The sequence below is a fragment of the Ylistrum balloti genome, unplaced genomic scaffold (genome assembly GCF_031769215.1).
Source record: "Ylistrum balloti isolate Yb309-2 unplaced genomic scaffold, AGI_CSIRO_Ybal_v1 Utg371288, whole genome shotgun sequence".
In the NCBI taxonomy this organism is placed as follows: Eukaryota; Metazoa; Mollusca; class Bivalvia; order Pectinida; family Pectinidae; genus Ylistrum; species Ylistrum balloti.
In genome coordinates, this window is record NW_026782691.1 from 84,426 (window position 1) to 101,758 (window position 17,333).

The window sequence follows — 17,333 nt, forward strand, 5'->3', positions numbered from 1 at the left end:
CGTGGGAGAGTTAGCCTATCCTTTCGTCTATTCAGTGATATGTACGTTACCAATCCCACTCTGCTACAACTCCAGAAAAAAAATCAACTAATCATTCTTGGACAAAGGGAAGAGACGGTGTGTGGAGAAAAAAGATAGCTCATATGATAAACAAATACGTTATATGCGTTAACCTCTGACCTATCAACAACATTATGGATTAGTACGTATCGACCACAGGACAGGGACACTGATTCGGAACAGCATATTGATAAATGATTCAAACACTTCGCTTTATGGCGCATAAAATTCTATACTACATATATGAAAAACTTATCACAGAAGCATTAGACTAGAAAGTACCTCTAAAACATACACATGTTCCCATGCTTATTTATTTTGATGGAAATAACGCTATACGTAAATCGGTGAAATGGAAAAAGACAAATAGGTCATAACGACCTACATAACTGTTCATACAATGGCATAATACACCGGTGAGACTATAGAGGTGTGAACTCATGTATGGGTATGGAAAGGGAATACTCAATTTTCGGTTACAGGGAAAATATCTATATACGTTCACAATAAATAAGTAGTTCACCTTACACCTTGATTGACAATTCATTTCAATATTCCACTATAAAAATACACTGTATGTGAAAAAAATTTCTGAACATTTCATTATATCTATACACAAAACCAGCATCATCATACAAACAGAATCATAACCCAAACGTAAATTCAATAAAACTAAGGCATAATATGAGGAAAAGTATTCGGAAAGGGTAAGCGTCTAGGAAACATTTCACTCAGCCTCGTTATATAAAGATAAGGAAGCACTTCCTCAATGCTTTGTGTATATCACTATAGAGATGTATTATTAAAGTCTACTATCTTTTTGCAGAGAGTAACAAAAGTATTATATATCAAAGTCCTTTAAGTGATCAAGGGAAACAAAAGGAAAAATGACGACATGTTCGATGAATCAAAGTTTAACACAGTGACGCCTGAAAAAGTAGTTACAACCAGGTGTTCCGTAAGGGTAAGGTCTTCGGCTTCATCGCCGACACCCGCAACGCAAATCTAAGTCAGTCAATGTAAATAATGGTATACCTGAACTAGGTGAATACTAATGGAAACACCAGGCAAACTAACAAGCCTCAAGCACTTCCAGATTCTTGTCGCACAAAGAAATAGAATATTTCTCGATGAGATTAATATGGCGACCATAAAGCTTAATCCAACAGTCAATTTTAACCAGCACAAGGAAGTTAACAGGGAATACGGTGCAGTTATCATACGAAAAACCATGTTGTATTAAAGAATATATATATATATATATTGAAATTACATAGATAGCACACTTAACATCGTTAACGAAAGAGAATGACTCCTCATTTATCAGGTTATTTAAAAATTAATACCTCGTAATACATATGTTTTTATACTACAAATAAATTTCTCTGTTCAACACGTTACGTCTCTACGTTCGAATGTTAAAGCATATACTTTGTTAATCTTTACGATTACAATACGTATGCTGTACCTATCTATGTAATAACAACGACAACACACCGAGCATGGAAAGCAGGGTGTTTAACCACTGGTTAGTGAATAATTCAGATTGTTATCATCGGAAATACAATAGTGTTAAGAGCAAAAGTATAAATAGTTATTCAAAGTATATAGATTTAATCTACAAACCTACAATTGTTAAATGATAACGAATGCTCCAAAATTCTTTTATTCATGTTTGCATATTTTCACTGTCGACTTGCAATCTCTAACCAGCCTTTGAACAACCAGAGCAAGATGTAGACATTGAAAAGTTAAAAAAAACAACGAACACCGTTCTTAGTTTTCATAACCTTCCAGTCCAAAGATGTCGGGTATAGACAAAAACATGTTAATACAAACACTCTAATTTCTGAAGATTTAGATTTGTCGGTAGAAAGGTATATAGTAATGTTTTAGTTCTATTATTTTTATAGATTGTACAAAAAGCACACCGTGAATGGCACCTTTCTTGTACAAATTTAGGAAAAGATAATAGCATGTGGATTTCAACAGTTTTTGACCGATATTCAACACTCTCTTCCAAAACTGTTTCGTCTATAAGACAATTTCTTTTTTCTAATTTTTACATCACCATACCCCAATCTAAACAGAGAGGTCGCCTTCGTTCCTCTATTGTGAGAACTTTCCAAGAAAGGTGAACGGCGAGACATATATAAGGTTGTGATCTATAAAGCGTAATCCTGAAAAATACGCTCAAATCAAAGAACAAATACACGGAGGACGAAAATGATCAGGTTTCTGTTGACAACACCTTGGTCTAGTTTGGTGGTAAGACCATCGTATTTACCCACCAGCAATGGAAATCAAGGACACGACCAACTCTTTTACATCAGCCGCATATCTCGAATTTTTCCTACAACAAAATCAGCATCGACAACTTTCCAATAAGCTGTATGATAAGCGTGGTGATTTCAATTTCCATAATATGATTTTTTTCCATTTTTTGATAGCAACATTTCTGCATCCCACACCTATCGTGTTTACATGTCGCAGTTGATTCTGATTAAAAGACATGTTCCCATTATCACGATCTTATAGCATGAGAGCATCAACTGACCAAGAAACACCGAGTTTCAAAAGATAAAGGCTGGGGACATTTTACGATCGACATAGTGATGTCATTGAGAAATAGTATATATCTATGTGCGATATGAAGCTAGACATCTTTTATACTTGTTAGTTTGCTTATTGGTTCCGTTGTGGTATACCTTTTTCTTATTTGAGATCTTGACATTATTAATTTTGATTGACCAAGAATTACTTGACGGGTGTCGTCGACGAAGCAGATGACGTTTACTCTTCTGGAACACCTGATCTTATTCCCATTGTTCCTTTTCAAGAGCTCTACGTGTAAATCATTCTTCTGTTCGTATGTTACCGTGGTACATTGAATTAGATTTTAGATCATGAATATGTTGACGTGTTAGTACTTACCTTTCTTATATACAGTAAAGACAAGCAATAAATCTTACAGCACAATATAGCTTACACTTCCTTCTAGGACTGGTAAATGATGCTAAGGGCCTATATATTGATGCCTAGGAGGCGATTGAGGTAAATCCGCGGTAATCAAAAGAACTGTTAAAACGTAGATGGGGAGGTTGCCCATAACTCAACTTATTTCATAATTTTCATATATCCGATAATTTTTTAACAACGTCTAGTACATGTATAAATACTGAACAATGCCACTATTCAAATATACTACAACATGGCATGCTGGTTACGGCAGAGAAGAATATCGATCACAATTTAAATCATATGATGATGCACAGTCGGGTGTAGATTTAACTTTCACATACAGATTCATGTGTTTCATGACTATTCTTACATGTAACACGTCTGTTTTCTGTTCTTTTTTCATTCACAATCTTCTTTATCCTTAATTCCTACGTTCCGATCGTACCTCCAAACTAATTCTTCTCCAAACTTGTATACGTATTAAACAATTGTGAACATTGTAACTTGTTTTATCATGAATGCAGTATATTTTGTCGTTGTTATTGTTATAATTTGTCTTCCTGGAATGACACTGTAGTATGTTGTGTGTGTGTTTTTGATATAATTTGTCCTCCTGGAATGGCGCTGTAGTATGTTGTGTGGTTGCTTTTGGTATAATTTGTCCTCCTGGAATGACGCAGTAGTATGTTGTGTGGTTGCGTTTGGTATAATTTGTCATCCTGGAATGACGCTGTAGTATGTTGTGTGGTTGCTTTTGGTATAATTTGTCCTCCTGGAATGACGCTGTAGTATGTTGTGTGTGTGTTTTTGGTATAATTTGTCCTCCTGGAATGACGCTGTAGTATGTTGTGTGGTTGCTTTTGGTATAATTTGTCCTCCTGGAATGACGCTGTAGTATGTTGTGTGGTTGCTTTTGGTATAATTTGTCCTCCTGGAATGACGCAGTAGTATGTTGTGTGGTTGCTTTTGGTATAATTTGTCCTCCTGGAATGACGCAGTAGTATGTTGTGTGGTTGCTTTTGGTATAATTTGTCCTCCTGGAATGACGCTGTAGTATGTTGTGTGTGTGTTTTTGGTATAATTTGTCCTCCTGGAATGACGCAGTAGTATGTTGTGTGGTTGCTTTTGGTATAATTTGTCCTCCTGGAATGACGCAGTAGTATGTTGTGTGGTTGCTTTTGGTATAATTTGTCCTCCTGGAATGACGCAGTAGTATGTTGTGTGGTTGCTTTTGGTATAATTTGTCCTCCTGGAATGACGCATTGGTATGTTGTGTGGTTGCTTTTGGTATAATTTGTCCTCCTGGAATGACGCAGTAGTATGTTGTGTGGTTGCTTTTGGTATAATTTGTCCTCCTGGAATGACGCTGTAGTATGTTGTGTGTGTGGTTTTGGTATAATTTGTCCTCCTGGAATGACGCTGTAGTATGTTGTGTGTGTGTTTTTGGTATAATTTGTCCTCCTGGAATGACGCTGTAGTATGTTGTGTGTGTGTTTTTGGTATAATTTGTCCTCCTGGAATGACGCTGTAGTATGTTGTGTGGTTGCTTTTGGTATAATTTGTCCTCCTGGAATGACGCTGTAGTATGTTGTGTGGTTGCTTTTGGTATACTTTGTCCTCCTGGAATGACGCTGTAGTATGTTGTGTGGTTGCATTTGGTATAATTTGTCTTCCTGGAATGACGCAGTAGTATGTTGTGTGGTTGCTTTTGGTATAATTTGTCCTCCTGGAATGGCGCTGTAGTATATTGTGTGGTTGATTTTGGTATAATTTGTCCTCCTGGAATGGCGCTGTAGTATGTTGTGTGGTTGCTTTTGGTATAATTTGTCCTCCTGGAATGACGCAGTAGTATGTTGTGTGTTTTTTTTTTTTTTTTTTTTGTTTGATTTGTCTTCCTGGAATGGCGCTGTAGTATGGTGTGATGTTGTGTTTTGGTTTAATTTGTCTTATGTATGGTATGTGTGTGTTTTTTGTTTTTTTTTGTCTTTTATTTTTCCTCCTGGAATGATGCTGAAGTATGATGTGTTGTTGTTTGGTATAATTTGTTCTCCTGGAATGGCGCTGTAGTATGGTGTGATGTTGTGTTTTGGGTTTAATTTGTTCTCCTGGAAGTGACAAATCCTGTTACATGCAAATGGAACTGAACATCTTGTTTTGCTTGTCTCTGTGGGATATATCTAATTAACATACATAAACAATGGATCATTCCTAAGTCTCCCTCGATGTGACACTAACTCAGTTGAAATCTTCTGATTTTTTTGTGACATTGTCACTTTGTGTGTGTTTCTTTTGACAAGCGTACGAGACCCACGCAAGGAAAATTGTGTGGTTGCTTTTGGTATAATTTGTCCTCCTGGAATGACGCAGTAGTATGTTGTGTGGTTGCGTTTGGTATAATTTGTCATCCTGGAATGACGCTGTAGTATGTTGTGTGGTTGCTTTTGGTATAATTTGTCCTCCTGGAATGACGCTGTAGTATGTTGTGTGTGTGTTTTTGGTATAATTTGTCCTCCTGGAATGACGCTGTAGTATGTTGTGTGGTTGCTTTTGGTATAATTTGTCCTCCTGGAATGACGCTGTAGTATGTTGTGTGGTTGCTTTTGGTATAATTTGTCCTCCTGGAATGACGTAGTAGTATGTTGTGTGTGTGGTTTTGGTATAATTTGTCCTCCTGGAATGACGCTGTAGTATGTTGTGTGTGTGTTTTTGGTATAATTTGTCCTCCTGGAATGACGCTGTAGTATGTTGTGTGTGTGTTTTTGGTATAATTTGTCCTCCTGGAATGACGCTGTAGTATGTTGTGTGGTTGCTTTTGGTATAATTTGTCCTCCTGGAATGACGCAGTAGTATGTTGTGTGGTTGCTTTTGGTATACTTTGTCTTCCTGGAATGACGCAGTAGTATGTTGTGTGGTTGCTTTTGGTATAATTTGTCCTCCTGGAATGGCGCTGTAGTATATTGTGTGGTTGCTTTTGGTATAATTTGTCCTCCTGGAATGGCGCTATAGTATGTTGTGTGGTTGCTTTTGGTATAATTTGTCCTCCTGGAATGACGCAGTAGTATGTTGTGTGTGTGTGTTTTTTTGTTTGATTTGTCTTCCTGGAATGGCGCTATAGTATGTTGTGTGGTTGCTTTTGGTATAATTTGTCCTCCTGGAATGACGCAGTAGTATGTTGTGTGTGTGTGTTTTTTTTGTTTGATTTGTCTTCCTGGAATGGCGCTGTAGTATGGTGTGATGTTGTGTTTTGGTTTAATTTGTCTTATGTATGGTATGTGTGTGTTTTTTGTTTTTTTGTCTTTTATTTTTCCTCCTGGAATGATGCTGAAGTATGATGTGTTGCTGTTTGGTATAATTTGTTCTCCTGGAATGGCGCTGTAGTATGGTGTGATGTTGTGTTTTGGGTTTAATTTGTTCTCCTGGAAGTGACAAATCCTGTTACATGCAAATGGAACTGAACATCTTGTTTTGCTTGTCTCTGTGGGATATATCTAATTAACATACATAAACAATGGATCATTCCTAAGTCTTCCTCGATGTGACACTAACTCAGTTGAAATCTTCTGATTTTTTTGTGACATTGTCACTTTGTGTGTGTTTCTTTTGACAAGCGTACGAGACCCACGCAAGGAAAATTGCTCAGCGAGGTATCTACGTACCAGAAAGTGATAGGTTCGATAGTCAGGATATAAAATCACACAACCTTCAAACTTCAGGAGAACGCTAGAATTTACTAAAGGGGATTTGTCAACATTTAATACTGATTAAACAATGATATTTTAGTTTATTCTGATACGTGACCGGAAACTTAATTTTTACTAAGTTCAGTAAATTATACACTTGATGCCACCAAAATAAAAACAATTGAATTGTGTGAGTCCTTGTGAAAGTCACGATGACCTATATACAGTATATATTGACCGTGATACAGGTAATACGTCAGGTAGAAATATCGTGTGACTCTGTGGTAGGTCAACGTGGCCATACATTACACATCAGGACTTCTCTACACGATCTCACTAGCCTGGAGATAAGGGACATAGGCCTTAATGGTCCCGCCGGTATCTCTCTCTCACATCTCTTTGTGCTATAAAATCTCCTCATTCAATTTCATTATCACCACGTTTACAATATACAAACCTCGATTCTAATGGGATCTGCCTATTATTATGCTATAAAATTATTATCAAAATTCTTTACGAGGTGTCCAAACACTTCACGCCAAAGCCAAGCGCTGGATTCTCTTTCAGACCATTTTGAATCGAGTAGATAAGACTATTTGTATTTAATACACACATTCTAGTCCTGTCTACAGCGGTTTCTAATGATACTTAAACCACAAATAGCCATTTCATCTGCATTAATACACTATTTGGTATATAGAAGACAATAATTTATCTGACACTGTATACGCGACCCTTGAAGCTTGCCCATAAATCGCCCATCTTTTTGTCCACATGTCACATAAAAGGACGACATCCAGTTAGAGTTAGTTCCCTTGTTAGATGATGTTAACTAGGTAATAAATTGTACCAATATTAGCCATTATAATTATACGCAGAACATTATCTTTATTTATGTAAATTAAGAATTACAATTAAAGGAAATAAAACCTTCGCAGAAACAAGTTTTTACACATTTTCAATTTTTGTTATTAGATACATACATGGCAATCTTTTTATCATATCAATAATCTTTCCAGTAGTTCGCACTTTCCATGTACCTTTTCCTCTAATCCTCTATCCCTTTAAATTTACAGTCTCCTAATATCAATTGGTTCATCAATTGACCGATCTCTGTGTCTGATTTATACACAGTTACACATATAACTGACAACTCTGTCACTACTTCCCCGCATTGTCAGCCTTATTGGGTGAGTGTGCCGGCGTTTCTGGAATATTTCTACTTTCCCAAAGTATAGCATTTGATCTTTACTATAAGCACAACCGATGATCCCTATTCTAGCTGTATTCTTTTATCGTTTTTGTCTATGTGAAAGACATATCAATTAAGAAGTCAGCAGACAAGCGATAAAAAAACAAAAAAAAAAAAAAAAACGAAGGGGCCTGATACAACATCTAATGTCCTGCAGTTTGTTAATACTTTGTCTTACACAAAATGAGACCGCCCTAGCCACATAAGTGAAGGCGAACGGTAGTGTCCGGTACACTTACCTGTAGTTGTGTCCTTGGGACTTAGTGTTGTGCAAGGTCTACCAGCAGGGGGAGCACAATGTTAACACTGGACCACGTATTAAGGACTGTGTATTGCTTAATACCTTGTGCAATGCAGCATGCACATTCCGAGGAATGTGATCAAGCGAACGCAGTGACATGATAGTTTTTTCCTAGCTAAGATGTCTAGCGAGAAAATTCGTAAATACTTAGTCACAAACAACACGCTAATGCTTTTTGTTCTACGGAATAAATAACAAGTTCGTACATTTTTTTCAGAACTCAAAACAAACAGAAAGCAGGCGATAAAGGCTTGTTACATGTATATAGCTGGCACTGATCGCTGAGATAAGTTAAGTGTTGTTCAATTTCCTTTTCGTAAATCTCAAACTGCATTCTTTATTAGTGTAAGACATTTGTGTAACACTCAATGTTTCTATAATGTGATATTGTGACATGTTGGTAGTATAAGAATTACAGTCGGTTGTTTTCAATGTGTAATACTAGCGTGGTATTCAAATGCTGTATTTGCATAGTATGAGTGTGATATGGGAATGTTGTATTTGTGAAATATTAGTGCGATATTAGAATGCTGTATTTGTGAAACATTAGTGTGATATAGGAATTTTGTATTTGTGAAATATTAGTGTGATTTAGGAATGTTGTATTTGTGAAATATTAGTGTGATATTAGAATGTTGTATTTGTGTAATACTGCAGAGACATTGAAATGTTGTATTTGTGAAATATTAGTGCGATATTAGAATGCTGTATTTGTGTAATATAAGCGTGATATAGGAATGTTGTATTTGTGTAATGTAAGTGTGATATTAGGATGTTGTATTTGTGTAATACTGCAGCGACATTGAAATGTTGTATATGTGTAATGTTAGTGCGATATTAGAATGCTGTATTTGTGTAATATAAGGGTGATATAGGAATGTTGTATTTGTGTAATGTTAGTGTGATATTAGGATGTTGTATTTGTGTAATACTGCAGCGACATTGAAATGTTGTATATGTGTAATGTTAGTGCGATATTAGAATGCTGTATTTGTGTAATATAAGGGTGATATAGGAATGTTGTATCTGTGTAATACTGCAGAGACATTTAAATGTTGTATATGTGTAATGTTAGTGCGATATTAGAATGCTGTATTTGTGTAATATAAGGGTGATATAGGAATGTTGTATCTGTGTAATACTGCAGAGACATTTAAATGTTGTATTTGTGTAATACTGCAGAGACATTTAAATGTTGTATTTGTGTAATACTTTTTGATATTGGAATGTTGTATTTGTGTAATACTTTTTTGATATTGGAATGTTGTATCTGTGTAATACTGCAGAGACATTTAAATGTTGTATTTGTGTAATACTTTTTTGATATTGGAATGTTGTATTTGTGTAATACTTTTTTGATATTGGAATGTTGTATTTGTGTAATACTTTTTTGATATTGGAATGTTGTATTTGTGTAATACTTTTTTGATATTGGAATGTTGTATTTGTGTAACACTTTTTTGATATTGGAATGTTGTATTTGTGTAATACTTTTTTGATATTGGAATGTTGTATTTGTGTAATACTTTTTTGATATTGGAATGTTGTATTTGTGTAACACTTTTTTGATATTGGAATGTTGTATTTGTGTAATACTTTTTTGATATTGGAATGTTGTATTTGTGTAATACTTTTTTGATATTGGAATGTTGTATTTGTGTAATACTTTTTTGATATTGGAATGTTGTATTTGTGTAATACCAGTGTAACATTAGGATTTTGTATTTTTGTAATACTAGTGATGTTGTAATTGTGTAATACTCAACTGACATTAGGATGTTGTATTCGTTTAATATTACAGTGTTACATATGTGTATAATACTGCAGTGATATAGCAATTCTGTATTTGTGTATTACTTTTATTTGTAATAATGGTCATGAATATAAGACGTGAGACTTGAACCTGTTGCCCCTGCTACAGTATCGTAAGTGGTGTTCAATAGTATACAAAAGAGACACGAAAGCTTGAATAGTACCTTTCAATACACAACAGTACAGTTTAATAAAGAATTAACTACGTCATGCAGCTGTTTCGTTCTTCTTGTACTCGTAATGCTAATTGTCTAAAATTTAAAACCTGATCGGAAAAAAATGTAAAATCTTAGATGTGGAAGTGCAATAGCCGCATAATTCAGTCAATGTCGTGATTTCTATATGTATATCTGATAATTAAGAAAGAATATCAAGTACAATTGTACGAAACCGCTGTATGTAGGTTATGATTAACCGCGGGACTTAAAACTCCAATAGCAGTGTCTTGCACTTGTGATTTCCAAATAGGGTTTATTCCGTATTAACGCCATAAACTTGCTACCTAACGCCAGACTGACAAAACATTTGTTATAGTGATAGGTGTCTGACCAAGCAATGAGTCCTATGGGTTCTGTTCCCAGCAAAGCAAAGTCGATTAAAGGTGGATTTCTTGTTCTCTTCTTGAGGCTCAGCTTTAAGTGTGCGGTAAATCGTCCTTGAATTGTCCTAGCTTATCATTGGACGCTGTCTTCGATCGACCTTACCTTTTGCGAGGTTGTAACATCTTACAGACGATAAACAAAATGACTGTACTCCCGAAACATGCACACGATAATGACAAAGGCGGCATATTGCTGTAACAAGCTGCCGAGCTAAAAAATATAGACGGTCACACGTGATGTCAACTATCCAAGGGCAGTGTAGATTAACTCGAATTACTTATAGATGCAGTCAATCTCACACACGTCGTTAATGCATACATATCCTTTTACCATGAAATGTCAACAGCGTAAGATTATAACAAGTAATGTAAACAAATTACCTTCCTCTATAACCAGATGAGAATCAAAAACTATTAATACATTGTCTAAGCATTGGATCGCTTTATTTCAATTAGGCTGTCATTCATGAGCATTATGAACGCCAACTGTTGTCATTCACGAGCATTATAAATGCCAACTGGAATATATTAAATGCTTTAATATGACATGAATGCAGCTCTTTTCATACTTAACATGCATGTACTTAACTAATAATGAATCTATATTGTTTTGGACGAAAACAATGGCATTCCAGGAGAATCCGGATACGTATTATAGGATATTCAACAGATTTGTTTATCAGCGGTCCGTACCTCAGGGGAGGACAGCGCATCCGGGTACTAACTTACATGTTATGATAAGGACATGTGTCAATAAGTTCGGCATTATACGCAATTGCAATTAGTTCTACAAGTGAAATTATACAGTCACATCGATTCCTATAGAACTGAGTGCCGGTATAGCATTGTACCAAAATGAAAATATTCAAAGGTCAAAAGAAAATTTCAATGAATCAGTTCGGCAATTTAACTACAAGAAGTACAAGTTTTACAAGCAAGTTCTACTGTTCATCATACACAAATATATTTCATATTTATATTGTGACTGATAAAATCCAACAGAAGAGAAATATGTCAAATATTTCCACTTCTTTTGACAAATACAAATGTAAAACTTAAGAACTCAAAAATTTGCTGTTAAAACGACCATCTGCAACTTGTTGTATCTGTTATGTTGTCCTTCCTGCCGAGTGTTATCATACAAAAATCCAACATTACAAGTTTGGATCAAATCCAAGCGCGGGAAAAATGCCAATCGAACACCGGCTGAATAACGTGAGCGATTTTTGTACGAAGTGGGTGTTTAGACGTTACGCTTCCTACAGCACCGCGACGTAGTCAGTTTTTGTAAAAAGGTTTATTTCATAGAACTGATTACGTTTGGAAATCTAAATTAACAAAATCATGACACATCATTTGATTCTTCGATGTAAATGGAAAACAAAAAATGATTTTTGTGTACCAAACACGAAAAATAAGTTTAAAATTGATATCTATGTTTCCGACGTTTCTGTTTATAATTTTACTGCCATGACCAACTTAACCAATAACCATGTCCCCGTCAATAATGGCAAAGGTTACAGTTGATGAACCCCGTCTATAGTGACAAAGGTTACAACCGATTAACCACGTCATTACTGAGAATAGTTACAACCGATGGACCACGTCTATAGTGACAAAGGTTTAACTGATGGACCACGTCAATAGTGACAAAGGTTACACTGATGGACCACGTCTATAGTGACAAAGGATACACTGACGGACCCCGTCGTCAATAGTGACAAAGGTTACAACTGATGGACCACGTCGATAGTGACAAAGGTTGCATTGATGGATCCCGTCAATAGTAACAAAGGTTACTACTGATGGACCAGGTCAATAGTGACAAGGGTTACAACTGATGGACCACGTCAGTAGTGACAATGGTTGCGGAAAAATGCAAACGTATGTATTAACACGAGTAAAGCATTGATGTTACCAGTGATAGCCCTTTCGTAACCAATTGTTTTCCACGTAAATATTGACAAAGTAAACCAGCCAGTAAAATAGTGACAAAATAAACCAGCCAGTAAAATAGTGACCAAGTAAACCAGCCAGTAAAATAGTGACCAAGTAAACCAGCCAGTAAAATAGTGACCAAGTAAACCACCCAGTAAAATATTGACAAAGTAAACCACCCAGTAAAATAGTGACCATGTTTCTTGGGAATTTAGAAATCCTACGTAACGGTAACTCCATGTTTTGAATTTGAACAACTCATACAGAATTGTGTGTAACGCAGAATTTCTGCGCGAAAGTGTCTCTCACATAACATCGTCTTCGATACTGAGGACTCATGGATTAACTAACCACATTTTTCTATCCGCAGAGCTGAAGTCCCAACTTGGAATTCCTCACATTACGCCGTTTGTAACGCCAAATCTGCACAGACTGGCTTATGACACCACAACGTCCGTAGCTCTACCTTCAAGAATATACCAATCACACCTCTACGTCCGTAACGCTGGAAACTTTGCGTTTGCCCCCTTACCCTCTTCAACAAACAATTTCCATACGTAATATTACCATGGCATATCCCACACATTGATAAAGTCATACCGCCCTCACTGCATCGTCCGTAGTGCAGAAATTCATCAGTTGGACCATTCTCAAGTCACATACGGTCCATCTCCCTCTAAAACCTCGTCGTCAATCACTATCACAAGATAGCAAGTCTCATGATCGTATCAAGATAAATCCGTTTGCAGAATCATTTGTCTCAGTGGGAGATATCACTTCTTTAATCTTCGTGTCTTTTAACACGAGTACATGTACATATACATGTACATAAGATAACGTTGTAGACATACTTTGTTGAAAAGACGTATAGAATGCATTCGATAGACTACATTTAACTTCAATGATAGCGCCGCGAACAGATTGATGTCTATAGAGTAGGCCAGTGAAACAGAACCAGAAACACGTGTAGGAACCGAGATATAATGTCTCAATAGTGTGAAAAACAAATCCCGTGAACAGGTTTTGGAAACACGCCACGACACTAAGGTGTAAACCAAGGAAGAGGTCCGGGAAATACGTCAAGGAAAAATGATGCAGGGGCTAACTGATCTGAATAGCCAATCCCATGAAGAAGTTTGGAAAGCGAGTGAATAGCAAATGTCAGGAAGAGGTTTTGGAAAGCTGTCAATGAATTAGGATCTAGGAGGCTAACTATAGTCTAGATGGATTCCAAGAAGAGGTTTGGGAAACACGTCAAGGAACTGTGATGTGGGGGGCTAGCTGACTTGAATAGCAAATACCAACAAAAGATTTGGGAAACACGTCATGTAACTAAATTGTAGGCGTCCAACTGGCCTGAATAGCTAATCCAAAATAAGAGCTGTGGAAAATACGTCAACGAACCAGTTTATGAGACTAAGTGGCGTGAATAAAAAATGTAAAAAATAGATTTGCGAAACACGTCTAGGAGCCAATATGTCCGGGGTTCATTGGGTTGAAGCCATTGTCAAGAAACAGACTCGAGATTTTGACAAATAAAGATTAAAAGAAATTCGGAAAATCTGCTAGTCTTAGATATTTATTCACACATTGCTTGTACTTGTAACAAGGATGTAGAACGTTTGGATAGATGTTGTAGAACTTTAGACATGACGACCTTTCAGGATCTGATTACATTATTTCCCCGTGAAATGTCAATATACCTACCTGTTTGCTAAATGGAAAATTAAATGATCGCCTGAAATCAGTTATTTATCGAGACAAAAGTAATACTGGGTTGACTGAAATGACATTGTACGTGTTAAAATGTGGTTCGCAGGCTTCTCGCCTTCAGTTTTAGGTAAACATGTGAGTTTAATGTTTATATGCAAAAGATTGCATTGACGAAATGTAGCTGAAATACATTTCATAATACAATACTCAATCCAGTTTGGATCATTGACAGAAAATCGAAGAGGTGACAAAAGTAATACTGGGTTGACTGAAATGACATTGTACGTGTTAAAATGTGGTTCGCAGGCTTCTCGCCTTCAGTTTTAGGTAAACATGTGAGTTTAATGTTTATATGCAAAAGATTGCATTGACGAAATGTAGCTGAAATACATTTCATAATACAATACTCAATCCAGTTTGGATCATTGACAGAAAATCGAAGAGGTGACAAAAGTAATACTGGGTTGACTGAAATGACATTGTACGTGTTAAAATGTGGTTCGCAGGCTTCTCGCCTTCAGTTTTAGGTAAACATGTGAGTTTAATGTTTATATGCAAAAGATTGCATTGACGAAATGTAGCTGAAATACATTTCATAATACAATACTCAATCCAGTTTGGATCATTGACAGAGAATCGAAGAGGTGCATGTGATCGAGGGGATATGCAGGCGTGTATAGTTCTTGATCGGTTTGTAAGGTTGAGCGGGAGTTAAATAGAGCAAGGATACGGAGGGGTAGGAACGATATTTCCAAATTGACTCCGCTGTCGATATTTCTCTGCCACAAATATCTAAATATAACAAGCGTTAAATATAGAAAAATGAATGTTTTTACATCGTTTAGATCTGTGTCGCAGCCGACCATAAGCAGTCCACTTCATTTTTGATAACTATGAAATTAAAGTTGGTAAACCTGGCGAGGAATCGTGAAAAGGGATAGCAGATTCAGGTAAGTGTGCCAAGCAGTTATGGAAGTGTTATCAATGAGAATGTGAAGTACTGTGTCGGATTGACGACATAGTGCAATGTTTATAGATAAACAGTAAAGTAAAGCTGCCTATTGCACAGATCGCACACGAAGTGAATGTTACAATGTGAAACAGTAAAGAGGAGTTACGACGTGTAGACCGTAGCCAATTCCACTGAATTGGAAATGGACAATGTAAACAAACTGTACATTAACTCAGTTCCGTCATATCATTCCATCAATACCCTGTAGTCTAGCAGATGTAACCACCGAAGAAGATACATGCACAGCGTATTCCAAGAATTAGTCATGAAACAAATATGGAATAAAAGCTAATGACTTATATTTATAATCACATTAATTAATCAAAATCATGGATATATCAAAACAAAAACCGATAATTCGATAAATGAAATAACAATGATATAATGTCCTAAGGACAAAGTGAATGGCCAAGGACAGTAATCAAATCTTACTGAAAAATAATATAATGATAACCACTACATACTAGCTACCCTTTCATAATATAGTAAACGTCTATAAGGTTTAGTCATCAACATCCATGACCAGAATATGCCCATTAAAGTTATCGTGACCCCCTTACCATGACCAGGAGGCTACGACAGACGATGAACATTACGTATGCATATCTATTTTTATTGAAATAGGCCGCTTTTATCTTTTATCTTTTTTATTTTCTTTTTTATTATTTTCTTCTTCTTTTTGTGTTTTGTTTTTTCTTTGTTTTTGTCAATAGATGTGAAAATAGCACACTTTAAATACTGTAAACGTACATATATTAGCGGTGATATCATTTCAGCGCTTTTCTTGCTTACAATATTGCGTTAAGATAAGATTGCGTTGACGGCAGCTTGTGTATAGTGTTAAAGTGGCAGTCATGGTAGATTTTATCATTTTTATTAGATTTATCATAATTTCTTTAAGCTACCTAAAAATTTAAAAGTGCTAGACTTTTATTGCGACAAATTAAGTATAAAGTATGCAATTTGGATTTTAATGAAGCAGTAACAATCTATTTAACATCCTATTGAAACTAAATATAAGATTGCCAGACGGTAACATTCAAAGTCGTGATGAAGAACCAGTGCAGACCAATATGTCCTATTTTTTTTAATTTAAAATTATAGGCGTATATAAAATCGAAGTAGTTGATACATAGTAACTACTTAATAACAAAACATCTTCATTTTCTCTAAAATCGAAATTGACTAAATTTAATGTCTCCGTGACCTGTATCTGACGATCTACACTGAATTCAATAAATATATCTACCGGAAGGAATTAAGTACCTTTATTTAATTAATCTTTCTAGTTAATCACTTCACTTTACTAGTGTTTCCCCCAAATACTCTCAAATATACAAACCAAAATCATATATTGTATTCTGATAGCTTACTGATTTATTTTCTTTGTAACGACAGAATTAGTCATATAAATTCGAAAGAAATCTGATAAGTCATAAATTGTGTTTTTCCCTTTCTTTCTTTGGTTCTGCTTTGTTTTACTTTCACGTGGATCGCCGTCCAGCAGTCTCTATATAAACTTTAGTACCGGCCATAAAATACTTTTCCTTTGGATATTTTGAAAGCAAAACAGTTCTTTATTCTTTCGTAGTTCAAAAATAAATTATTGATAACTCGTGCACATTTTTGAGAAATATGTTTCCCAATAACGTACCACGCGTGTCGAATTTTCATTTGGAAAGAATTGAAATTGGTTTGTAACCTTTATCATCCCTGTGATTGTTTTTTTTAATCTCATATTCGGACGCTGTCTTGCTTTAAATTTCTTCCTTACTGCACATTGGAATACGTGATATGGTCTCCTCACATCAGGGTGTAAGGATGTCATCCTGTAAGATGTTATATGTACAGAAAATTTAATTACCACAACAGACATCGGAGTATGGGGAATAGTATCGAGTCCATCTTTTATTCAGTTATTGTGAAGGCTGCTATCTCAGGCGTCTGTTTGCTATGACCAATATCGTTATAACTCTAGAAGCAGAAGGCAGCGTAATTACCGT

The 17,333-nt window shown here is 35.8% G+C and overlaps 1 protein-coding gene across 2 annotated transcripts in view; it reads right to left on the reverse strand.

Moving 5' to 3' along the window:
* LOC132561834 (matrix metallopeptidase-21-like) overlaps positions 1-17,333 on the reverse strand; it is a 125,807-nt gene that overhangs the window by 54,816 nt on the left and 53,658 nt on the right. Inside the window, exon 1 of one of the 2 annotated variants that reach the window (XM_060226540.1) lies at positions 8,193-8,228. The exons of the other annotated variant lie outside the window; for it this stretch is intronic. The gene's annotated coding sequence lies outside the window, so the exon portion shown is untranslated. Of the gene's footprint in view, positions 1-8,192; positions 8,229-17,333 lie in introns of those variants that run through there. 2 annotated transcript variants of the gene reach the window in all.